This window comes from Synchiropus splendidus, chromosome 13 (genome assembly GCF_027744825.2).
Source record: "Synchiropus splendidus isolate RoL2022-P1 chromosome 13, RoL_Sspl_1.0, whole genome shotgun sequence".
NCBI lineage: Eukaryota > Metazoa > Chordata > Actinopteri > Syngnathiformes > Callionymidae > Synchiropus > Synchiropus splendidus.
The window spans coordinates 12,374,952-12,401,052 of NC_071346.1; the positions used below are offsets into that span (position 1 = coordinate 12,374,952).

General features: G+C 42.7%; 1 protein-coding gene across 4 annotated transcripts in view; it reads right to left on the bottom strand.

The window, feature by feature from the left end:
• Positions 1–26,101, bottom strand: part of LOC128770085 (ephrin type-B receptor 1-B) — a 199,485-nt gene that overhangs the window by 164,418 nt on the left and 8,966 nt on the right. The window contains exon 1 of one of the 4 annotated variants that reach the window (XM_053884339.1): positions 20,617–20,998. The exons of 2 other annotated variants lie outside the window; for them this stretch is intronic. The gene's annotated coding sequence lies outside the window, so the exon portion shown is untranslated. Of the gene's footprint in view, positions 1–8,158; positions 9,140–20,616; positions 20,999–26,101 lie in introns of those variants that run through there. One more of the 4 variants, XM_053884338.1, reaches the window with a different exon arrangement.

Genomic DNA, 26,101 nt, shown 5'->3' on the forward strand with positions numbered 1-26,101 from the left:
AGCCAAGGGTGCAGCACGCTGTAGAAAGATAAACAAATACACATAGTCAGCACGTCGAGATTATTCCAGGAGATTACATCCAATGATGCTTTCTGCAGGAACGCTTAAATGACTCTCACAAATGTATGCAGCATCACACGCAGGGCGCCTCTGTAGATTCATAACTAACCATGTCTCTTGGATTTCCACGCAGCAGATGGTGGGCCTTTTTATAATTCATCGTTTTTTTGTTGTTTCAGATGTTTGGTGTTGAAAGACAGCAGCTCAGAAGATACTTCACTGTTAAGTCTGGCATGCTGTCTTTACACCGCAAGACATGTTGAAACCAAAGTGAAGGGGGAAATATTTTTTTAAATGTCATGAATAAAAAAGAATAGAGCACAATGCTAGCTATGATAGTTGGCAACCAAAGCAAGTGCAGTGAGAACTCAAGTTGAACGAGAAGTTGTTGGAAATCTGAGCTGAAAAACTGTTCCCCATAAGAAATAATGGATGCTGAAATCATAAGTTCCTGAAGTCAGAAGTCAGTTCCTGAAGGCCAGTGTCATGAAATAGAATGAGCTGTGAACAATATTATTCGTATCATTTAAACCAAGTTCACGCCTATTCAATGGTCAAGTCTCAACATTGATATGATTTAATACATCGTGATATAATAATTTCCTCATTTTAAGATTTGAAGGATTTGGGGCAGCTTCCTCCAAAAAGCAAGTGACATGGTCATGCGATGTCCAGCTGTGAAGCAGAACTGAAATCAGGTTGTGAGGAGCAGCAGAAAGTGCGATTGAAGTTGCATAAACTTAAGCCAAAACTGGGAGCATTGACCTGGAATAGTGCGACAATTCAATCCAAAAATAAAAAGGCCAGGTTTTTGGAGACGTTTGGAGTCTTTCGGGTCTTTCAACAACAATGTTATCACGTGGCATTTCTTCCACTACTCTCGGCGGCCTCGCAGCTTCCTGAACATGTCCACCAGTGACCTCAGGCATGTCTCATTTCCAAGCATTGGCTTTGTCAATTCCGTTATACTGTGCAAGGTGGAGCTTATTAATAAGGGAATTTAATAGGAAGAATTTCCACTTTGAACGTTGGCTTGTGTGACGAAGACAGCATTCAAGGTCTCGATGTATTTGTCTATTTCAGAAACTGTTTTTTCTTCATTGCTATAACAGCACTGAGGGCCCCTACGAGGACTGAAAGATATAGAATATTCAAGAGCTTAATAAAGCAAAACCAACTATATCAATTCCCACCGCTGGCATCAGTTTTGCACTTGCCCCTCAATGCACTACAGGGTTTCAGTGGGGATTTTTTTAAACTGCAGCGGAAAACCACCATGTCCATGTCCACCTCCATTATGTGTTGTGTGTCCTCCACTTGTTGCAAAGATTACACTTTGTTTTAATACGCATCATCATGTGATATTTCATCTTTAAAAAGGTTTATTATCTGTATTGATTTTTATGGAGGAACGGTGGCTCTCATTGAAGCCATGGCGTCTGCAGTGATAAGACCAAGCAACCACAAACCTCATTTGCTGAATGTAGTTGACCAACAGCTGAGACATGAGTATCTCTACATCACAAAAAAAAAAAACACAGTCAAATCATCGCTACATCTGGCATGAGTAACTGAGTTATGACATCTTGGCCTTTCTTTCAACCCACTCCCTACGTTGAGAATTTGACACATTGCGCAAACCTGACAACCATTGGCTGAGTACAGCAAATGTGTGAAGCGCTTATAAGGTCAAGGTTTCCACAACATGTAAACAATGGTGGAGCACTGCCACGGCTTACATGAGCAGCCCCATGCCTTCAGAAAAATCTTGCATGATCAAACATATTAAGCAAAGTGGAAACATCGAAACAAGTGGATAACACATCACACATCACTGGGGTGTACATGGTTATGGTGGGTTTCGTTGTGAGAACAATCCAGTAACCTTGAAATAACTGTAGTCTGTCTCGTGGAACTCAAGTCGTGCATTGCGGCCGGACATATTAAGAGATGGACAGCTGCACAGTTTCTAAAAATCCTGGCGGAAGCCCTGAAGAAAGGGTCCATATGGACCAAAAATGGACAAAGGTACATTCACTCTTAAGCGAGATGAAGGTACAAGTAACATCCGATTTCCGACCTGCTCAACTAACGTCCACCCGTGCTTATGAGCTTATGTGCACGACATTTACGGCAGCACCGTAAATGTCGTGCACATTGCCGATCACTCTCACACTGTGATCTACCACTACAGTAGAACCTATAACCCTCACGTCAGCTATTTTGAATGGCATTCGACTTATGTCCAATCTGACTTGCGACCGGTTGGTCGGAACCGATCCCAGTCATAAGTCAGATCTTGCTTGTACTTTTGTGTGAGCTCTGTCTGCACCTCACACTTCCTCTGCACATATTCCTCAACTCAATAAATGCTACATTAGCACCCATCAATGTCATGGCTGGACGAAAGGACAAAGTGAAGAAAAGTTCCCGCACCATGATATTGCGATGGAGCGCTGCATCAAAGAGACGACGGTTCAACTGCAAAGTTTGGGAAGGTGGGTAAAGTTTAAAGAACATCACCTCATCTTCTGATCAACGAGGGATTTAACTTCATACCAAAGCTTGCTCATCTGCATTCACCTCTGCAGGCCTTAGAGAATCCCGCAGAGCTTCCAGAGTTCTACCTCTCCTTCCGTGTATTACGTTTCCCGCCTCGGCCTTTTCTTCATGTTCACCGTTCGCCTGTTAATCTCCGTCTTTCATGCCAACAGGAATGGTCGGATTAGAGTCGGGGGAATCTTCACACGGCACACGAACCTCCCTCACAATCCTGCAATATGAAGCCCCGGAACTAATAACATGCTGTGTGTGTGTGGGTGAGTGTGTGTGTGTGTAGCCACGATGGAACCTCAGTGTAGGTGAGCGTGTGTGGTGCATGTCTATACAAGACTGGATAATTTACTGTGAAGAGTCCATCACCACTGTATCTAATCCGATTTGAATTAACCAGTCGTCGGAAGAGACTCCACACACACACACACAAGTCCACACACTCCGACAAACAAGAGCTCCCGATAGTTTTGAAGAAAGACAAACACACCTGTGAAGACAGATTTGCTTGTGTTGTGCATTGTCTAAAGTCACTTAGCTTCTAATCTCCCCCAGTCTCTCTCCTGTCAGTTGTTGGCTTCTTCTTTCCAAGCGCACAGCTATGTCAGCGCAGAAACAAACAGCACACATAAACAAAGTCAGCCTGCAGACTCGCACTTCTCAAGCCCCAAACAGCAAAGCAAGCAGGCTTGCTCTAAGGACGGCCAACATTTTTAAGCACCTCATAAAAAAGTATTTGTTTGTCAGAGTCATTTCAATTGCTTGCTATGTTGAGGTTTTTTTTTCCACCGAAGAAGACCAAAGATTCACTTGTGCGACCACTCGCACACAATGAGGCTGCTCTGTTTAGAGGTGCTTCTTCGGGCTTATGGCTTGTGTATAACGTTTACTACTTGCCATTAGTTGTATTACCACGGTAAACTGCTTACAAAGGGAGCACAGGCTTATAAACGGCTACGGTGGCTGTACAACGGAACGACAATTCCTATAAAAACATAAGCTATCAAAACAACTGGTCATAAAAGAAGCAAACAATGATTTTCCCACTACTACCCGCCATCTTGGCAACCAAGGATCCTGGCATATGACCAGGGACTTGCAGTTTGCAACGTGTGCAACCACGGACTCAGACGCTTAGACTCAAATCACTGCACCGAATTCGAGCACCACCAAGAACGAATGCTAACAGGAGCTAACCACAGGCTAAACCAATGCTAATGGAGTTCAATATTTTGGTCAAGCAGTCGAGTTGAAGACCTCAGAAACTCAATCCCTGTACAAGTAGTCAAAGAAAAGAGGAGCGTTCTGTCAGGTTATAAGGCAACATACCGGTATTTAACACGTGATGGGCGAACTTTACATTGCGGGTTTGATCTGGCCATTGAAAATGGAATATTCCTTTTTCTTGTATAATAAGTACTTTGCCTTTTATATTGTTTGTTATTTATTTACAGTGTTGATAAGTATTATAGTTATGTAGTGTAGTGTAGTGTAATAAAAAAAAAAAAAGTTAAAAAAACGCAAAAATTGGTATTGGCCTGGAAGGAAACTCGGTATTGGACAAAAAAATGGCAATAGGTGCACCTATACTCCGATATGAGTATATGCACAGCTAAATTCTGATTTTTTTTTTCTGTTTTCTACTTTTAAAGGCTGAATATTTCATTTCGACAATATAATATCTAAGTATAAATAAAGAAATAAATCAGAATGTCACAAAGAAAAGATGTTTATAGATCATAAAAACAGTTATGAATGTAAACTATCATAAATAATGCTGCCGTACAAGCCAAATTCCCGCATTAAGGGGAAAATAAAGGTGGTCTAATCTAATATAATCTAATGTGATCAGTTTTATGTGCACATTCTTGGGAGCCGATCCTCCTCCACTCCATTCTACTTGACAACTAATCTGAGCCAGATCAAGGCAGAGGATGACAGTTCTCCACTTAACCAAAGGTGACAGCACCATTGTGCGTTCATGAATCCTGACGGACTCGGAACAAATCGTGTCCTGTAACAGTCCAATATGGTACACATCATGCACATCTCAGACATGGGACGAACGCAATGAACAAGTGGCCACCCTCCACATCCCTGAATCACAACAACTAACAATCTGTTTTTCCTCATAAAAGTGCCAACAGGTTTTCAATGGCCAAGTCTGCACATGCAATATGAAGATCGGGGTGATAGAAATGATCATGATAGATGACATTTTTTAAGCACATGAGTTGAGAATGAATAACAATAATAAAAACAATAATAGCTACTTCAAAATGAAGAGCACACTAGCAGTTCTTTTTTTGGGCAGGACCTGTGTTACCTGTGTTTGACATGAAGAGGTGGAACAGCGGACATATTGGAGATGAGAAGTTCAAGAAGAGAATGTGCTGTGGCAACCCATCATCAAGAACGATGCAAAGCAATGTCCATCAATGTGTGTCAATGTTGACTTCCAGCTCTTTCCGTCTTCTCAGACTTCTCTCGCTCCATCCTTTTTATTATCATTAGTAGCTCCCGATTCAAGTCACAGTACTATTAAAAAATGTATACTTCACCTTACTTTCTCAGAATATGACTCACTGACTCCTAGTCTGAGTAAGATGATTTTTTTCTATGTATCCCTGTGTTGTCTGTTGCAGACACTCCTTTTAATACAGAGGAAATATCTGATGGGCTTCCACAAAATATTCACAGGAAAAGAAGATAAGGCCAGGGCAAACAAAAAGTGCAGAATCACAACCCTGACTCAAGGAGATACTGCAGATTACCCTGCAGTATCTGTTCACCACAACGCCGACTCAACAAAGTACACCATGTTTACACTGCGTGGGTGTTGTTTTTCATAACGTTGTTTTTCTATCCTCTCTTCTGCATTGTTTCCTCTCCACCCTGACCTTCACCTACCAGCATGAAGCACAAACACAAGCCTACCTAACACCATGAGAAGAAGACCTTGATCACGAGTGAATAAATCATTTTAAGAAAGTGAAGGGCATCAATGTTACTTGGCCAGATAGACCAGACTAATGGGAAGTGTGGTCAGACAAAAGGCTTTTTTACGCCGGGTTACGAGAGAATCCGTCCTCTCTGTAGTGATGGTCTGATGAAGCTTCATGAAACAGTGTCCTTATTTTCAGAAGCCACCACATGGCGCTGTCTGCTCTGAAATCTTGGGATTTAAACAACCATTTCACTGAAACCTCACACCATTTTCAAATCAAGAGCACCATCTGGTGGGCTGTGAAAGTCAGGACACTGTTTCTTGAAGCCTCATCTGGCCATCACTAGCTCTCTGGTAACCGCTGCTCAGTATAGCTCTGGAGGATTGTACTGTAGATACTGGAATAACACCATCTATGTGACATTTTTTGAAGGCAGGTTCACTAACATGACGGCGCCACAAGCTACTTCCGTTTCCAAAATGGGCCACACCATCATCATCCACCTCATGTTTTCCATGACAGCTCCACTGAACCTCACCTGTTTCTCCATCTCCTTTTACAATAGATTTTTTTTAAACCCCTTACAGGGATTTGAGGTCTGACCGTGCAAGAGAGCCTTAATATTTTAATATTGCCTCCAATAAATGGTAGCAAAAACATGGGAAAATGAATATTGGTTCACAAGAAGAGGACGCTTATTAACCATTAAAATGATACATACTGACCGCAAACTTAATGAGAGACACACGCTATAAACTTTTTTTTTTTGTCAATTGAATTAAATGGAAAACAGGACATCAGCGTTGGCAGTGTTGACATAACCCCTGTTTCCACTGCTCCACTGACATTAAACAGCTGAAGGTCTTAGACAGTCGCCTCTCTTTAACACCCACTGCTTGTTAAAGATCCTCATTGTTTATTAAGCACATCCCCCAAACGGTGTTTTTTTGCATCGTGTGTCAGGCCATCGACACACACAGCAGCATTTAATTAACACTTCTAATTGTGCCTTGAAGGCCGTCTCGATTTATTGGTGGATTCATCTGCAGCTGATTATGTAGCCATGATGAGGTTAATAGCGCCGGATATTTGGCTGCTTGGCAAAGCACTCAGCGCGAGGATGCTGGACTTTGTTGCCTGCGGTAAGTATGTGTTAAAAGAAACCAGTGGTGTGTTGAAGTGTGGACTCATTTCCAGTGTGGGATTCAAGCGGGAATTCAACACCATCGTCTCTTCTTTTAAGGTTTATCTGGAGACGGGCTCATTGTTTCAGACACCTCTGAGCTCAGCCGTCTAGTATACTAAATACACAAAGTTAAAATGGTGTTTATCGTGTTCATCCTCGCGTCCAGCACGCGGACAAATCTGTGTGTATTTTCATAATTCTGTTGACACTTCCTCCAGACTCATACTCAGTGTACCGTCGTCTTTGTGAAGGCTTAATATCCTCGATTTTCAAAGTGATAATAGACTTTTTTATCTTTTAGCTTTGAGCAGCTGAAGGACTTCTCCTCTGCAAGAAGTATAATACGTCGGTTTCACAGTGGACACACTGACAAGCTTACAATATATTATTTGACGCGCAGACATTTTATAAGCTTAGAGTTAGCAATTTCATTAAGAGCCAGGAAAACAGCAAATGAAGCACGTAAAACACTGGTGGCAGCAGAAAAGCAGTGGGGCAGTGCATACCTCCAGCATTAGGCCCTTAAAACGCAGCAATAAAACAACTTTCAAGATTCAAGAATTATGTTTATGACAGTAATGTCTGCATGGCAGCGGGACTGGGTGATAATACGATTAATGGTGGAGGAAAATTGATCACTACCCTTTCCCTGGATAAAGCATGGACTCACGGCTACTTGGGTACACCTCTCCTTGCTGACCACCAGGGGTCGAGGTGTTCTAAATCTGACTTATAATGTTGCAGACTGGAAAATGACTTGGACCAAAACTTAGCATGTGTATCGGGTTGTCTCTGGAGTGCGCTCTGATACAATGGCTGAAACAAAAATAGTATATTAATAAATAGAGTATATTCACACAACTAGTCCATTAGGCAATTTTTTTTTTTTTTTGCAGAGGATCGAGGAGTCTATTGGTAGCATTCGCCATTCCATAGCATTCATTAGCTTCATAGATTTTTAGTGACTGTCAACATAACTGTAGTGTTTGCAGTTTTTATCAAGATGTTTCAAAAGCATTACGTAACAACTAAGAATAAATATGATGAAATTTTGAAATTTTCATGACTCCGTTATGCTGTATTACATCAAGTTTATTGTGTCGCATCAGCAGCAGCAGTTAGAAACCACACAAGTCAATGATGAATCTGTCAAAACGTTCCTAAAAACAGGCAGTACCACTAAAACATAATAGTGTACCAAGCAATACCCATATATTTCGAGCAGGTAATATTTTTACTTCAAATTGAAAGCTAGCCACCTACTTCTTTTAGAGCTCAGTCATTGATTTATTAACATTCTAAATATTGGGATTGACATTATAATAAGAATGTAATTACAGTCCATTATATGTCAGAGGATATATGTACAACTACAGCAGTGTTAATGTAATGTACACACACTCTCACTCACCCTTGAAAAGGCATATCCAGTCAGCACACTTAAGTGAAATTATTCCGCCTCACTGAGCTCACTTGATACTTCTGGCAGCAGAACAGTAGAAGTCATTGCCTCTTCCTGCCGCGTCTTGACCTTCCTCTTCCTCGCTCCGTCCATCTCTCTTCCTGCTTTCTACTTCAGATATCCAGATATGAACCAGCGACGGCGTGGGCCTATTGTTAACAAACTTCATAAGGAAGCAGCAGTGAGCAGGGGGGAAGATTTAGGGGAAAGATAACAGCTGTAAGGTAGCAAAGACAAACCTGCTCACAGAGGAAGAGTTACACAGGCAGCAGGAGATCTGAAAGCCATTAACCGGTGCAGGTCAGAAAGAATGGGCTCAGTGATGGCCTATTTCTGTGGGCTCTATATATCATCAGCAGCACTCGGCCCAGACTCAATGCTGGCTGATTTATTGGGTCTCCAAGCCTTTTTTAATCAGTTTTGTGTGCGAGTTTGCGCAAGACCGAGCCCAGTGGTGAGTATGACCGTCATCTTTGTTCACCAAAACACCCTCAGTGACATCGCTGAGCAGAACGCTGGTGACACTGGTGGTGCCTAAACTGCAAAACGTCTCTCCCAATACAGCTGCTCACATGACCCACTAACCAGTTTCCTCACCCATGAAGAGGAACGGGCAATGAAGTTACACACCGATCAGAGAAATATGGATTCAATATCAAATCTACACGAGAAAAAAATGAAGCTGCTAAAAGGCACGGTAACTTTGGAAGGCTGAGAATCAATCACAGACTCATTCGCAATATCCATTTTATCTAATGTGTTTACGATGGCACTCATTTCTCTTTGCATCTGGGTGATAAAAAGAATCAAAGATTTTTTTTTCTCTTTATTATCACTCCTGCTGGCTAGCAATTATTGTACTCTAACAAAAAATACAGAAGGAGTCTCGTCATTTGCTTACAGATGGAATTCACCAGTGAGCAACAGTTTTACAGGTTCAATCGATCATAACTAAAATGCACAATTGGTTCTACGCGACAGTCGTACATGCTCATCATTGAAACGCGTATTAGAACAGTTATATATATATATATATATACATATATATTATTTAGTCATCATTCACGCAATCGGATATGTACCTAATTTCCTTCAAAAAAAAAAAAAACACGAAACAACAAGAAAAACACTGAGTGAGCGCAGACCCCCACCAGACCGCTCATTTGTTTGCTCACTGAATGTTTCCGAAAAATCTTAATGACATTTATACATCCCACTCTCAGTAATTTAATGCAGAGAAACTGAGATAAAGTGTAGTGTTTAATTCCATTTTAATATATAATTAATTTTAAGTTTTGGTTAAAGATTGCATTAAAAAGTAGATATCCTATCCACTTATGAATTGAATATTAAAAAGTAAAAACTACAGATTTTATATTTCTTAAACTGCTGTCAATGATAGCAAATATATTACAGCAAATTACGGACTATAGAGCGCACCGGAACATTAGCCACGCCAACTAAATTTAAGAAGGAAAAGAGCAGTGGCAGTGCATGAACATCACGATTAAACTAGTTTTGAAAACACGTCCAGCACCAAGACTGACTCATGACACAAACTGGGCAATGTTCGGAAATAAAACATTTACATTTAAGTGCTCAAAATGCGCTGTTTTCACCCGAGTGTCCGAACTTTCGACACCACAGCTGGTCTCAGCTGCTCCTTCTCGTCGCTGGTCAGCTCTTTAAGGTAAATGAATTGATACAATGAAGCTCATTATTTTGCCAGCTTGACACTTTCACCCTGCGAAAATCCATACATTAGCCGCATTTTTGTATAAGCTGGAGAGTTCAGACCGCGAGAAATAAGTAGGAGCTTATAGTCCAGAAAGACTCTGCTTGTGTGTCAGCCAAAACATTCAGCCCATTCTGAAACATTTGAGGTTAATAACTATTGTTTTGTTGAAAACAGAAGCTTTTTTTGATAATAGGAAACATGCTGCAGCACAAAGCACGACTCGGATCCAACGTCCAGATGGCAGCAGTCGAGCTTGTCTCAACTCTGTTGACCTAAACACCAATTATCACGTTATGCTCTGGGTTTGCTCTCCGTGTCCAGATGTGATGCACGAGTTTCCATCAAGCATCACAGAACCAAAGTCATATTCTTCAGCCAGAAGAGAAAGGGCTTATCAAGGTGAGCAGAAAACCCTGCTGTTTCGCTTCCACTCTGGTTGGAAAATAACACCTCTCCTCCTTTTAAATCACTGCACTCAATTACTCCGCGGGTGACCAGTTCTTTTCTCCTCACAGCCCGGCACTTATTTCCGACAAATTCACTCCGTAAAGAAATTCAAACCATCTACAGCTCTCCAAATTACGCCACGCTTCACGCCTCCCATAAAGGGGTGTGTATGATCTACACTCTTTCTTTGAACATTTTGCTTGAATCAATAGCTTCATGGTAACGCACGGTCACTGAACGACACACAATATCAACATGTACAAACGACAAAAACAAAGAAACAAATGAGTAAAAATCACATGTAAAATCACATGGATAAGTCGAGTCATGGGGTGAAAGCCCCTGGACTCTAACTCAGCACAGGGATGGACGTTTCCTCTGGGTATTACGTTCTACATGGATGTAGTTGACCTGTCCTTTGCCACTCACAAAAACTGGGTTACTCTCTATGATCCCATTTCAGGAATAGACATTCACCAATTATATTTTCATTCATTTCATCGCCCTCTTTGATTTGAAGGCTCCAGAGGAAAATCATTTTTATCTTGGACCAGTTATCCGTCTCTCTTCCTCTCACTGTGTTCCGCACTATCCCTCATAATCTATCTTCTGCAACAAGTGGGTGACTGGACAAGCTCCCCCTCGCATCACCCAGATGGTGGGTTGGCGTAAATCAAACTTCATTTGGCTTGCTGCCACACATGTGTCAACTCACTCCATCCAAAGAGGAAGCAACAAATAACATTCCACTCACATTCAGTTGATCTACCCCTCACTGGAGTACCTGTTTCTTTCCCGCCATCAAACCGAAGACAGTCACTCCAGCAGTCAGTAGATTTAGAAAATGTCATCGCCTTCTTACTTTGGACTGGTAAAAAGCCTGGTCCATGTATCAACAGAGGATAAAAGGCCCAGATGTCTCCAGTCGGCGGGAGCAGGCGATAAAGCCTCCAGTGTCGAGATTGGAATTGAGTCCCATGACATACAATACACTGGGCTCAAATCTCATTGTGTGGTGAGAACAGAAAGATGTGAGTTCATTCATGAGCAGCGAAGATACAGCTGGGAAAAAGGTCACTCAAACACGTGAGAGATACACTTCATTAAATTCAAGTCACTATGCAAATGACAAGAGGACATCCTGGAAAGGACAGAGAGGGTTGGATAACGGTTATATGGAATGTGGCCAAAGAACGACCGCAAAATGGCCGTATATCTCAGAAGGACACAGACGGATGCTCCCGAGATTATCTCACTGCTTGGTCGGTATGTTAGGTCACAAACCACATTTACGCCTGCGGGGTGAGCAAGAAAGAAAAGATTATGGCTGCCTCTTCATCTATGTCATGTTGCACTTGTTCACTCTTCACTATGTCTCTACAGGCGTTCTCAAGTTCAGGAGTGTGACCCGTCATCTTCATCATTTGACTGCCTAGAGACCCAGTGTCCAATTTCGGCGTTTTGAAGACAAGAACACAGGCTGGGGCCGCCGCCGCTGAGGTTAACAGGACACGCCGCGGTTTGATCAAACATGAGAGACTTGGAGGGCACTTTGAATCACGCCTCAAGGTAAGATAAAACCCAGTGAATATTGGAATTCTTGATGTCGCTGGAATTGGTCGCTTGATTCTCACTTGTGGGGGGAAAAAAAAAAACGAGTCTGAGCTTGGAACATCACAGCAAATAAACACTGTGATATGCGAAAGCGACAACCCAACGAGCCCGCGAGCACGTGCCAACAGTGAAGAACATCTGTGATCAGCACATGGAAGGATCAGCTTGAACGAGCATCAAGTCCCAACTGGGAGGCGTTTAGCCATTTGGCACACGGGGAAAGGGACTTAAAGTGAGAATCTATACAGAGAGATGCCGAAAATCAAGTCTATGCTTCAAGCAACAGAGGAAGCCAAGAGATTATGGAAGAAGGATGGAGAAAAGATGGGGCTAATAATAACTGCGTGCAGAAAAATGAGACAAGGGAACTCATTAACTTCTCTTTAATAAAGCTCAAGCCACAAGGGGACACTTCCTATCCTTCATCTCCTCAGCCACATGCACACGCGCTGCTTTTAAAAGGCGCCGTAAATGATAATAAAAGGCTTCGCGTGTGACTAAGCAGGAGTTCCTCCGTCAGACACAAACACTATCTTAATTGATCATTTTTATATTACCACAGTCTTTTGCGCGGCAAGTTACTCGACATTGAAATGAATCGGCAAACTTGAGAGGACGACTGAATCGCGCTGATATGATAATGAGAACGCGGCGACTTCTGAGGAAGAGATTCCAGGGAAAGGTAGCAATTAAGAGGGTTTCACTACAAAGACTGAGAAATGAAAATATGAGAGACAAAGCTAATTTATTCAGCGAATAGATAAACACTTGCGTATAAAAAGGACGTAAATATCTAACAGATCATTTGTAAAACACTTTTTTTTAAATGTGTTAATTCGTCTTTACGCATGAATGAATCCACTTACCGCCCTTGTTATTATCAGGGCGAGATAATTAAAGCGCGTACGTCGTCGCGAGTGTTTCATCGTAGGCGTGCGCAGGTTGAGAGCGCTGACTCCGAGTGGAAAGGTTTGCGAACAGTGGCTGAGCTGATGTGAAACAAGAGGGAGAGCAGGACTGATGGTCCACAAACATCCAGTCTTCCAGCGTTCGCTTCAGAAAGTTTAAAGCACAAAAAAAAAAAAAAGACGACGGCTGAGGAAGCCCATAATCTTCTTTGGGACTGAAATACCATCCGCTGAGTCAGAGAACATTTGAACAACACAAGCTCAAGAACATATCCCGAAGAATATACTTGAAACAGGCTTATTGTTTCAGCAATTCTACAAAGCCAATGTGAGATGACTTTCTTCAATACAGCTGAATTTACAAAAGTTGCCTTTGAAAGTTCAAAGAGCCGGACACGGAGGAGCCCAAAAAAGGACGGCTGGGTGGTTGCATTAGGGCTTCCACTCTATCTGAGCATCCATGCCTTCCCCTGGGGCTGGAAAGCAATGCTAATTTGGGAAGCGTGGGCTCTGTCAGCTGTCAGTAGCATACAGACCCACAGACGCGCACAAGAAAACACAAACATGTACACAAGGAAGCTCATTTCTAAAAATATATTTGTTGGCGAATATTTCAAAAAAGATGCCAAGACACGTGTTTAGCAACCAGGCTCTCGAGTGCAAGAGAGAGATCTATAATTATATTGTCCATCACAAGAATCAATCGGTGAGCAGGGTGGGGTTCAAGGCGGCCTGTCTGGAGGGGCGACGGCGTAGCTACCTAGTTGGCACAGGAACAGAATTGGTAGAATCTACCACCATTTAGTTTTGGAGCAGGCGTTTGCTTACATGACAACAGCATTGTCGGACACCTCAACAACTTTTGAAAAGCATGTCCAGACTTCAGGTGGCCATGTTGGCTTCATGGCCATGTTAACACCTAGCATTTCAGAATCTTGTGCAAGTGCTGATTCCTCACAACACCGATGGCTCAGCGACAATACACAAGCATCCGTATTCCACAAGCCATTTCCGTATTGTCTTAGGATTCGCATCCACGCAAAAAACTGAATGCATTGCAAAGAGGCAACAACACATTGCGCACATATACCAACTGCTCAATTCAACTCACCAATGGTGTATCTGCACCACGACCACTCAACCAGGTGTAGTGACCACAATGACATCACCCATTTCAGTCCTACAACAAAGGTCACCGTCTTCACATCTGCCATTGTGTTACGGGTCTGCCGCAACATTTGATGATGTCAAGTCATGTCAAGTTTGCCATTGATAAATTATGGGAGATGAATTTGCATATTGCTATTGCAAATCTAATTCAGAAACTAGACCAAGAGTCATGTTACGATGGAACTGTAAAATACCCTCCTTTAGGGAGGCACTGTTGTAGTTCTATTACTGTCCTACTATCAGTTACTTGTTTCTTGGACGAATTATTCTGCAATTTGTAAACTTGGACATTCCTGGAACCCAAGCTCAGGCAATTGTTTGATATTCTTTTCTTTCAGTTTGCTTTTGGCTCATTGATCCTTAGTTTGGCTTGTGTGGGAACTTGGGGATAGTGACTTATTTCGGTAACCATAAGACACACATTTCCATTTTCTACCTTTAGATTTGTTTTCTTTCTATTATTATTAACATTTATTTATATTGGCAAATTTACACTGAAATGTTTTATGGACCAAAAATGCTTAAATTGAGCCGGTGTCTCACTTAATTTCATGAACAGCTTTATAAACAGCCAGTGGAGGCACTCAGCGGTTGTTAAATCATAATTTGTTCATGTGCAACACGATCTGTCCAACAAAAGCTGTTTGATGGTCTGCTTTTTTTAAAGTACAGGATGCTGTGCGCAGCCACACTGACTTTTAAAACAACTGTATAATTCGCAGAGCACAGCTAGAAAAGGTTTTTGAACCAGTTGTAGCACAGCAGTGCGGCAGCTCGATATCGCACGATTATCACGTCACAATAACCAGAAGGCAATATTGATACCTTCACTCCTGAATTATGGATTTGTCTACTCATGGAAAATGAATGGATTAATGCTCGAATGCAGCCTTAAGGCAAAAATGATTTCCAGTGAAAATGAACCGTGTTTTGACTGACGTTCAACTTTGTGTATGAGTTCACTTGACAAAAAAAAACAATGCATCTGACCTCACATCCAACGTATGAGGGATGACAAGCTCATGAATTGACTATCTTTAGAGGACACAAATGAAGAATGAAGAGCGGCCCATTCGCCTACCGAACCTACCATCAGTCTTGCGACAGGAGACAGAGAAACAAGAGCAAAATCCACAACTTCAGAGCACCTTCTTTTTTTAAACTCCGCAGTAAAATGAATTTCCGCGAGACGCTGTGTGACATTTCCGAAAGAGATTTCCATCTCATCACCGCTGTATTTACAATTACTCATACGATGAAACTGGAGGGTTTTGTCGCCGAAACACATTAGCATTTAGGAATACATTACATTACCCTTAGGGAACTGTCGTAACATTGATTACAAGAATCTGCATTCATTGAGATGCTCAGCCTCTGATCACGCTCAAGAGCGCCACACCCCGCCCCCCCGCCGCACACACACACTCTCTCACAACTGTACACATTGTTGTGTACAAGAGTCCGAGCCCCCGTGGTGAAGCAGATTGCCATTATGATACAATCTCTGAGTGCGCGTGGCGACACACTTCACTGAAGGTATCCAGGCCTTTGCTCGCTCCCACCACAGTTCCTGTCCGCCTGCTCTACTAGCTGTGCTGAAATGACGCTTTCCTTGCACCATAAGATGACAGCGCATGTGTCACGTTTACTCCTCTAATCTTCTGGTCAGAACAGTTATTGTTAGCAGCGGCGACTCGGAGGAAAGCAAAGACAGCAACTTTGTTCTTTGTTGCAAACGTATCGGCGAGTGACAGGCCGACGAAGACGCTCGTGTCGTCGGGACGGCGGATGATTAGAGATGAGAGAGTTGAGTCAGACACCTCTAATGATCTCTTCATCTGATTGACAGGCCAGGCAAAGCACCAATTCACACATCCAGCACATCAGAGAATGTGGGACGGCGAAAAGGGTCAGCATGCCGCACAGATACAGCACAAACGCTGTTCCGCTGAATGTTCGCTCTGTTTGCTTTCATACATCCCTCCCTCTAACTGTTCAAGCTATTATGTTGGCAAAGCTATTTCCTGCTGCCGCCAGCCTGTCATCGGGAACACGCTTCCGCTTTGTCTGGGAGGATGGCGCCTTTTCAACGGAATATCTCAGGTACTGTCAAGAAAGAACACAGAAAAGATTCCGATCAAACCCGACATGAGATGAATCCTGCGGACGCACACGAGGCCCGCTCGCATTTCCTGTGTTGACCTGAGTCGGCAAGTCAAGCGCATTCCCGCTCCCAGCAATTTCCTCCTTCCTAACAGTCGTTTTCTGTTTCAGGTTGTTATCTTTTGTCAGAACAAGCAGCGGTCACGGCCGTTACAAAGGCATCGCTGTGAACGATTGAAAAAAAAAAAAAAAACAGCCATTGTGAAGGAAGCAAGGGCCAAGAACAGTTAATCCACGTGTTTAGAACTGCTGAGTCATCTTTGTGGCCCACGAGACAGTTTGCGCACACTGATACCATGACCTACGAAGACCCCAGTGTTTAAGCTATGCTAGCAAGGCAAGACGTGAAAAATGTGCGAATCCTCCAAAAACAGTTGAAGGGAAAAGTAGGACAATTTCAGCAGTTTAACACTGAACGCAGAGATGTAATAACAGAGACCGAATTCAATAAAATTGAATAGTACTAATAATGATTCCAGGTCTCATCGTGAATTCATCGCGATTAATCGCATCTTAATATTTCGTAAGACAGTTTCACGTTGCACACATCGGAGTTTTGAAACTTAAATTGCCATTCATCAGCTCCGCCATGAGGGATGTTTTGAATTGTGACATCACACTGTATAATGTGGCGCACTTGGATTAGGAGCAATGGAGAATAGGGAGGATCAATAAACAAATCATATCTTTGAAATGCTTTATTCAAAATTAAGTCTGCGACAGAATAATTGTGCTAAACTCAGCTTCCCAGAATAAAAATGGATATTCTAACTGATGTTCCGATGATGTATTTCCGTTACAGGGTGGCAAATTGTGTGTGGTACTCAAGTTTTTTTTTGTGTTTTTTTTTTTTATAAAATCACATTTTGGGACTGTTTGATTCAAAATAATTATTCCGGCATCGTATGAACTGAAAATGTGTACATTCATATCTGTTAAATATCGCAGTTTTACTGCCAGGGTCCCTCTCGCAGAAGCCCTCTCTGAGAGTCCATCTGCACTCAGTGAGGACCGGTCAGGAACGAGCGGGAATTCTGAGTCCAGCGCCTTTAATTAGACTCTCACTGATCCATCTCACGATTATTTGCAATTATCTGCCAATTAGCAAAGCGCTGATGTCACCACAAAGTGAGAGGCAAAGCAATCAGGAGCAGTTAGCGCACAATCGCTCTCCCATACTAATGACCCCTCAGCTGTCGTCCTCTCTTGACCATGAGCTCCGGGGGTGTATGATAAGTCGCTTATCTACAGCCTGCGGAGCACAAGAAATACTCCATAACTCAACACTGTCACATTAGCAATAAGAATGAGAAGAACTGCAGACCATTATCTGCATGACAGCAGATGGAACCGTCTTAAGTTCGGGTTCAAATCTCAAAAAAGTTTGAGAAGAAGAAGGTGCAAACACAGTTTTCAAACCGGTGTCCTTCAAATGTCTGAAATGTCTGTAGTTTACCTCTTCTGACAGCTTCTCAAACCAAAGCAGTGTCTGAAGCCCGACACAATTTTACCCTTTTGGATTTCCGACTCTACACTGATACACATTCTAAAGATGTGCATCACATCACTAATATTAGATAGGTGTCACAAAAAAAAAAGACGGGGGGTGGGCGTCTCAAGACCCGATAAATAGTGGCAAAAAAACAGTAAGACAATGAATAGCTATGAAATTTTATACCACAGCTGTCACTTCCTGTTGGCCATTCACTGTTCACCGCGCCTTGTCCACACAATATCATACATTTTCTCCGTCATTTTCAAAAATGTTCTCCATAAACATGTGACTGAAAACTATGTAGTACACATGCCTGGCCCGAATGCTTTGTAAGGCTCTCGAGAAGACAGTAAATAGCATTTATCGCGGCATGTTCATGAACCACAAAAGAATCAAAACACAGTGTACGAAAGTGAGGACAATGACAAGGTTGAGCTGTTATTACCGGTCTCGCTACACTTCAAATCAACAAAGACATTCGAGAACTGACTGACTGAAGACAATAGTTCCAAGTGGATGAAACTAGCAAGTTATGTCACAAGCTCTCTCTCTGTGCTTTGTGAGAAGGAGCCATCAGATCGGGTTGATATTTTTTTCAGATCCGTCTCATCGATGCCAGGGTTTCCGCTGCATATAAGCTAGCATGGCGCACAGCAGCGGCTTAAATGAGAGTCAACACGTCATCAGAAAAATTATGAAATCCCACGTGATCAAACGTATATAAACAAAGTGCAAACATCGAAGCAAACGGATGACACAACAAGGAGGTGGGCGTGAAGATGACGGTATTCGTGTGTTATTTGCAGAAAAACCCACAAAGAAACAATGACTGAAGTCTGTTGCCACATTCCAGCCGGACATATGAAGAGACGGACCACAAGAGGACGACGTGGATTGGAGATAGATTTACTTCTCACGACTAAAACGTAGAGCTTTTACTGTCACCAATTCAGTAAATGACAAAACGTTCGCCTTTGTTTCTCCATTACTTCGCGATTGGCTGCGTTCCTTTCCGTTGCAGCGGCTTTGTGCTGCCGATGCTTAGAACGGCTTAGGTTCCTACGTGATTCAACCGATCTAGACATGATTCTATTTCCTGCCATAAGCTTCTTTGCTACGGGAAAAAGTTTTCATTTTGTCTCCAGCCCAAACAAAGGACCACATCCTGAACCGGTTTCACGGCTTCAGTCTCAGCATCCTAGCCGATAATTTATAGCGGTAAATAACACCTGATAATTAGACTTCAATCATTGTTGATTTTATGCAGCCTTTTTTTTTGACGCTCGACCACAAAAATAGAGACGAGATGACAAATCATCCTCGCAGCCGACAAATGCAAACAATCCATCAGACGCACAGGCACCTTTCAAATAAACAGAGGACGCTGGCGACATCTGTCATTGGCTCCTAACACTGTGATCCACGATATGATTGCGATGCTCATACGTCCCGGGCAACTCACGATCAATCACCAGTCAAGGCAAAAGACAGACGCACTCTCAGGAAGAGAGATCGACACACGCACAGGCTTTTTTTTTTTTTCCTCTGTGTGTTAGTCCTGTTTTCAAAGCCACTGTGACCACGCTTCTCCGCCTCCGGCAGCAAAATGCTTATGGAACTAAGGAGATTCTCAAGCATTACCTGAAACGGGAATCAACAGAGAGCACGGGCGACTTGCTCCCCACACTCCCGCGAACACTTTCCTTTACTGTCAATAAAAGGAAGCAAAAAAAGGTGTCCTGTTTCAAGTAATCAATGACAGGCTGCTGAAAGCCTTTTTCGAGGAGCCTGAGTGACTTTCCTCATTCATGCTTGACTCTGCTCACACGTGCTTTCACAGACTCGCGCTGTGACCTTGTCAAGACTAATCGCCGTCACATGAAGAGAAGGTTAGGCATCTGCGCCTGCCGCTTCCACCTCGGGTTCAGAGCGTCAGGATGTCACAGAGCGTTGGAAAGGTGGAAATGGGAACGGGAGCAACTGAGGTATAAACGTTTGTTGTTGGGGAGAATTATTGCTTATGAACTGTCAGAAGAGTTGAAGCACAGCTGAGAGCGCTCCAACGGAGCATTAGCTGAGCCGTCAATGAAACTTTCAAAAAGGCCACCTGATGCACTTTCAGCTAGTTAGGAGGGCGAAAACGAAGAAACGCTTTCATGAACATTTGCTCAGCTTGCCATCCAGGATCTTCTTTTGGGGTCAGCGTGATGCGATAGCCAGTGCTTTTTCTTTAGATGCTTAAGGACAACATAGACCCAATCCATTCTGTCCCCATTTTAAGAAGAACAAAATCCTAGCAACTGGACACTGAGCAGATATGACTTAGGGCGCTTTCACACTGCAGATTCTGTCTCGAGACAAAGCTCTTTCGGCTCAAAAGTCCGAAATGTGAACACAAGCGAGTCGGCCGCGGACACCAGCTGGAGACCAGCACTTTATCTCGGGAAACTTCTCACCTCAGGCGACTCTGCGCTAGATGCCGGAAACTATGTATACAACGCAACTCCACATAAACGTGATCAATGCCGGGAAGTAAAGGTCAGGAGGGACAACATCGTTCAAAAACAAGTTCTCAAACTCCCGGAACACTGAGGTGTGCAGCTGGGAGCGGCAGGAAAATTGTGCTCAGGAACAGGAGCGCAAAAGAGTAACGGCAGACAAGATTTTTTGGCAATTGTGTGTTTCAGAATTGAAAAAAATGTTTGCATTGAGATCGACAAAACACCATAGTCCTCCTGGCTGTCAGTGACATGAACAATTTAACTCCTTATGGGTGAAGTAAAACGGTGGGTTATCACAATGAAGTGTGTTCTAGCTGCTTTAAAACAACAGACAACAATGGACAACTTGCATGGACATGGAGTAAACTTACCTTGTGGTCATCTGGACGGACAGGGACAGTTTCTCTTGACTTGAGAGTTCCCTACTACCACTGTGACGAAAGGCTTTTTCTGGTCCGAATACTTTACATTGCACAGTTTATAAAAAAAATGTGTACATTTGAAGAAAACTCAAGAAGTTTGTGTGTAAGTTGAACCATTAATCTTTGCATTGGGAAGCCCAAGCAGCATTGGGTATGCTACTAGCTAGCGCTTTATTCAAATATGACATCCCAGTGGAAAAAGAAGTGAAATGGACAACAAAAATAGACAACCTCCATGTTTTCAGATGCTGATTTTCATCAATGCACAATATTCTACAGCTTTTACAAGTTTTCACCAGATTTGTTTTTGAATAGAAATGTTTGCTTCGGCCTGCCATTAAGAAGTGATGCCGAGTCACGAGTCAGACACGTGGAGAAAGACCACTCAGAGGAGTCTAATGGAGCCACACAAGCTCCAATAAAGAGGAGATCAAGACCAGAAACAATTATGAAAAGGCTTTTCACAAACACATTTCACGAACGCTAAACTGCGTCTGCATTCATGTCAAATGTTTCCCCCTGAATTGATGTGATGGAAATCTAATAAAACTAAAAATCATAGAGCCTCGAAAGTGCCGCACATTTCCATTCAGCATGACGAGTGAAAACGTTTATCATCTTGACACATCATCAGCAGAGTGCAGCGCCGACACAGCGGAAAAATGTGTGCGTCTGAATGAACACATCTGCTCACACTGGTTCAAGTCCCACTTTGCTTTATTTAACACAAAAAAAAAAATCTACCTGACTAAACGCCACCAAGCTCAGCACAGTACGTCCTGTCACTCCATCTCTGCCGCTGTCTGAAACGAGTCGGCCCCACCAAGACGTCACCGTCAAAAGTGATGAGTGGGCGTCTAACAGTGTGTGAAGCGCACATGAAAGGCACAACATTTGAAGTGCAGCAGCCTTGAGAGAAAGCCAGGGGAAGAGAATCATAGCAAAGCTGGAGGAGAAGGGAGGAGGTAGAGCTGAATTATTATTTTACGTTTATATATATATATTTATATATATATATATGTATATATATACACACACACAGAGTGGTACCTCGATTTTCGAACGTCCCGGACTTCGAACAAATCGGAGTTTGAACCAAAATTTTGAGATTTTTTTGCTTTGGATTTCGAATGAAAATCCAGACCTCGAACGCCTCTGTATGCAGACGTGACCCGTTAGCTACATTTACTGACTGTTTTTTCTTCATATTGAGGTGTAAAACCTTTCCTGTCTCCACACTGGACCGTGGTAGAGTGTCACAGGGGAGGTGCTCGCTCTCCACACCTCCGAGGCTGGAGCGCTCACTCCAGGGTTTGATGTCCTGTTGTGGGCTGGAGCTGGGACAGGGATGAGGCGAGTCTGGGACAGAGCGTGACTTGGTTTATGACTTTGTCACAGCCAAACTGCACAGAAGCGCACATTCAGAGCTGGACACGCACCGGGCACCTCTTCACCTCTGGAGAGACCTCACTCACTCGGCAACCCCTCCCACATGCAGCGGCCACACACATAGAGGAACAGCGCACCTGCAGCAGACACTCTGCATTCACTCCTACAAAAGACTATTTTAAGGCTTGGAACGCATTATTTCTTTTTCCATTCATTGTAATGGGAAAAATCCATTCAGATTTCAAACAAATCGCTTCTCGAACGGCCCTCTGGAACGGATTGTGGTCGAGAAAGGAGGTACCACTGCATGCATATATATATATATATATATATATATATATATATATATATATATATATATATATATATATATATATATATATATATATATATATATATATATGTAGAGAGAGAGAGAGAGAGAGAGAGAGAGAGAGAGAGAGAGATTTTTTTCTCAGAAACAAACATTCCACCTGATGATGGATAAATATTTCAAACTTAACAAATGCGTAAAAGACCCTTTAAATTCACTATTTGTCATTCTGTCTTGCAAAGTAGAGATCAGAATTCTTTCTGAATAAAATCATTTTGAATCGAAATACCAATTCTGAATTGAACCGTGACCCCAAAAACTGGAATCTGATGGTGATATAGAGAATCCTTGCCGGGATCTCTTCGACGGTCTGTTGTGTGAGGAGCTTTATCTGTTCTTGAGAAAGACGGTCGGGTTTAAGATAGGAATCTGGTCCCAAGCAACCCAAGCAAGTTTAGCTTACTTGCTGGTAAATAACAACAATACCAGCGGGCGAGTCATTTTTGACAATAACTATGACACAAAACAATTCCTAAAAATTAAGGGAAAACTAGGAGAAATGTGATTGACAAGAGTTTCTTTTCTCCCTTCATTGAGCATCCCAGCATGGCTTGGGAAAACGTCCAGAGATGCCTCACTCTTAGACGATGGTGCCCAGACAGACAAATCAATGTTTCAGTCTGAAGAGTGAACAATCAATAAAGCTGGATTGACAGATTGATATGCAATACTGAAATGGACACAGTGACAACACTGAAATGCACGATTAAATGGTGACATCAACAGTGGAAAGTGCCCTCCTGTGTTGTTACAAGTACACAATTTTGCACTTGTTTTGCTTCCTCGTGACTTGTTTTTCCATTGTATTCTGAAGATGTACAACAGCGCCTCGACTCAAATAAACTTGCCTCCGTTGGGTTACATTTAATTTTGTGAAGCTGACACTAAAATATTTATTGCCACTTCAGATAGAAGGGCTTCTCCTATAAAAACTCCGAAAGACAGAGCTAAAGTGCTCATTGTGGTTATGAGGGTTCCTATACACACCAGCCTCTCATCACACCGAAAAAGAGTCTTAAGAGTAACATCCTCTTCTCCCACTTCTGAATCGCTCTTCTCGAGCACCGATGCTTGTCCTCGGCTAAAATGACCTGAGCTACACTTGCTTGGCAATATGAATCTATGTGCGTAATTTCTCCCCGGTGCCTTTTGTGTATCTTTGCTGAGAAGAAAAAAAAAAGACTTCAATATTATTAATGCAAGATTTACGATGGGAAGGTGCTCGGCTGTGATGTGACCTCAGGAAACATCAAATTAAAATGAATCCCCCGGGTGCGCGCTGTCATAACTATTCATGGAAGAGAGATGAGGTCAACAGGTCATCAGAGACTTGGATCAGTTTGTCAAGTCAGTCATTATAACAAAGTGTCAATCTCATTAATATGCGACCCAGGGGTCACGTATTCATATCGCAGACGATGATGATATCTTTTTAAGTGCCACACAGAGGAGCAGGGACCTCAAGGTGGTGGAAAAGTCTTCATTTTTGGTACCGCTTTAGTTTCGTACGTTGCTAATTCCATCTCTTGTTCCAGTTACTTCGTGATTTTCTTTTATGACGCCGGTCTTTTATATAAAACATTGATAGTTCAGTCACAAAAAAAATTGTTCTTGGGGGACCTTTTCAAAATCTCTCCACAGTCTGGCGCCTGCCACTTTACACTTCTATCTGCAGATGATTCATTTCCGACGTTTAGTCAGACATCATTCTATATTGGCGATGCTTTAACACCCTTCGCTATTATACATTGCTTTTATGCAAGACGTTGTTATCAAATATCTCCTTAGAATTCATTAACATTATAGTGCAGTGTTTTGCAAGTGTGAAGTGAGATTTCCAGTGTTGCATACACACACACACAACACACTCATTTTGTATTCAACACCGGCGTCGGCACGAAAAACATACCCATACATACCCCAAAAGGACGGATTATATTCCTAACTGAAGGCATGACCTCACGATGAGGCGGCAGTCAGACTCCTTGGTTTCCACCAGGACTTTTTGAAACTGTGGCAGTCAATCAAAGAGCGACAGAGAAACAATGTTTTGATATTCGCTTAATTGGAAGAATGAAAATGCAAGTTTTTAAGCATAAGAAGTTGATCTGTCTCCAATCTGAAGCCATCCTCACGCAGTCCGTCTCTTCATATGTCCGGCCGGATCGCGTGACTTCATTCATTATGAGGTTACTTTCGGTACTTTTCCGTGAAAAACACGCCAAAAACCTTCATGTTCATGTTCACCTCCATGATGCATTGTATGTTTGTCAGAATAACGTTCAGCATTGGGCCAATTTTGAATGACGGAAACAGTCCAAACAAAGGTTTGCTGATCCGGAAAAACACAACGACAACAACACTCCAACTGCATAGGAGATGTAGGGGTGAGTATGACAACATGATACGACATGTAGGGCTGGATGAATGACCAAAATAAATATACAGTAGTAGCTCGGTTCTCGACCACAATCCGTTCCAGACGGCCGTTCGAGAAGCCATTTGTTCGAAATCTGAATCGATTTTTCCCATTACAATGAATGGGAAAAGAAATGATGCGTTCCAAGCCTTAAAATAGTCTTTTGTAGGAGTGAATGTAGAGTGTCTGCTGCAGGTGCACTGTTCCTCTATGTGTGTGGCCCCTGCATGTGGGAGGGGTTGCAGAGTGAGTGAGGTCTCTCCAGAAGTGAAGAGGTGCCCGGTGCGTGTCCAGCTCTGAATGTGCGCTTCTGTGCAGTTTGGCTGTGACAAAGTCATAAACCAAGTAACGCTCTGTCCCAGACTCGCCTCATCCCTGTCCCAGCTCCAGCCCACAACAGGACATCAAACCCTGGAGTGAGCGCTCCAGCCTCAGGTGTGGAGGTGTGGAGAGCGAGCACCTCCCCTGAGACAAAGTCATAAACCAAGTAAACCGCTGTGTCGGTTATTACCTGAATACGTCTATAAAAATAAATGTTCAAAATTCCATAAAATTAATAATCTGTTTTAAAATGTCACCATGCGCATTGCCGACTCCATCAACAATTTATCACAGAGATGAGATAAACGACATTATCTTTCTTTACTTTCAGAAGAGAAAATAACCTGAATAGCAGTTCAGTGAACTTCGCGTCACTCTATGGCTGTATACGGCATATGCCATTGAAAATCATTTCCCAACTGCGCTGAAGAGGCGACGCAAGGTTGAGTACAGACTGTTTTATGAAAGCCACTTCTCATAGTGTCCTTCTCCGAAGTCGGTTTTACACTAAGGTGGCACTTTCTTTCACTCGACTACACCGTTCTAATTCCTGCAGCAGAGATTCATGCACAGTTCCTCTTCTCGCCGCCTCTCTCTAGCCATGAGTGTTTAATAAGAGATTGCGTTTATGTTGAGGGTGAGGGTGAAATATGTCCACGTGTCCTGAGCCTTAAGGAGGCACTGCCACATTTTCATTAATAATGAACCGGCCGGCCAGCTTCTGCTCGTGGCTTTTCTGTCCCTGCTCATTTCCCCTCTGAGCATCAGCGTGAGGTGTGTGTGTGTGTGCGGGACAATGTTGTGTGCGATGGGCTTTTCACGCAATATGGCTCCTTCTGTTCTGTTTAAAAACAAGCCCTTCTGTAAGTCATAGCTCTAAAAGAGGATTGTTTTGGGGCATCTGTGGGCCTGGCATTCAAGTTGCAACAAGT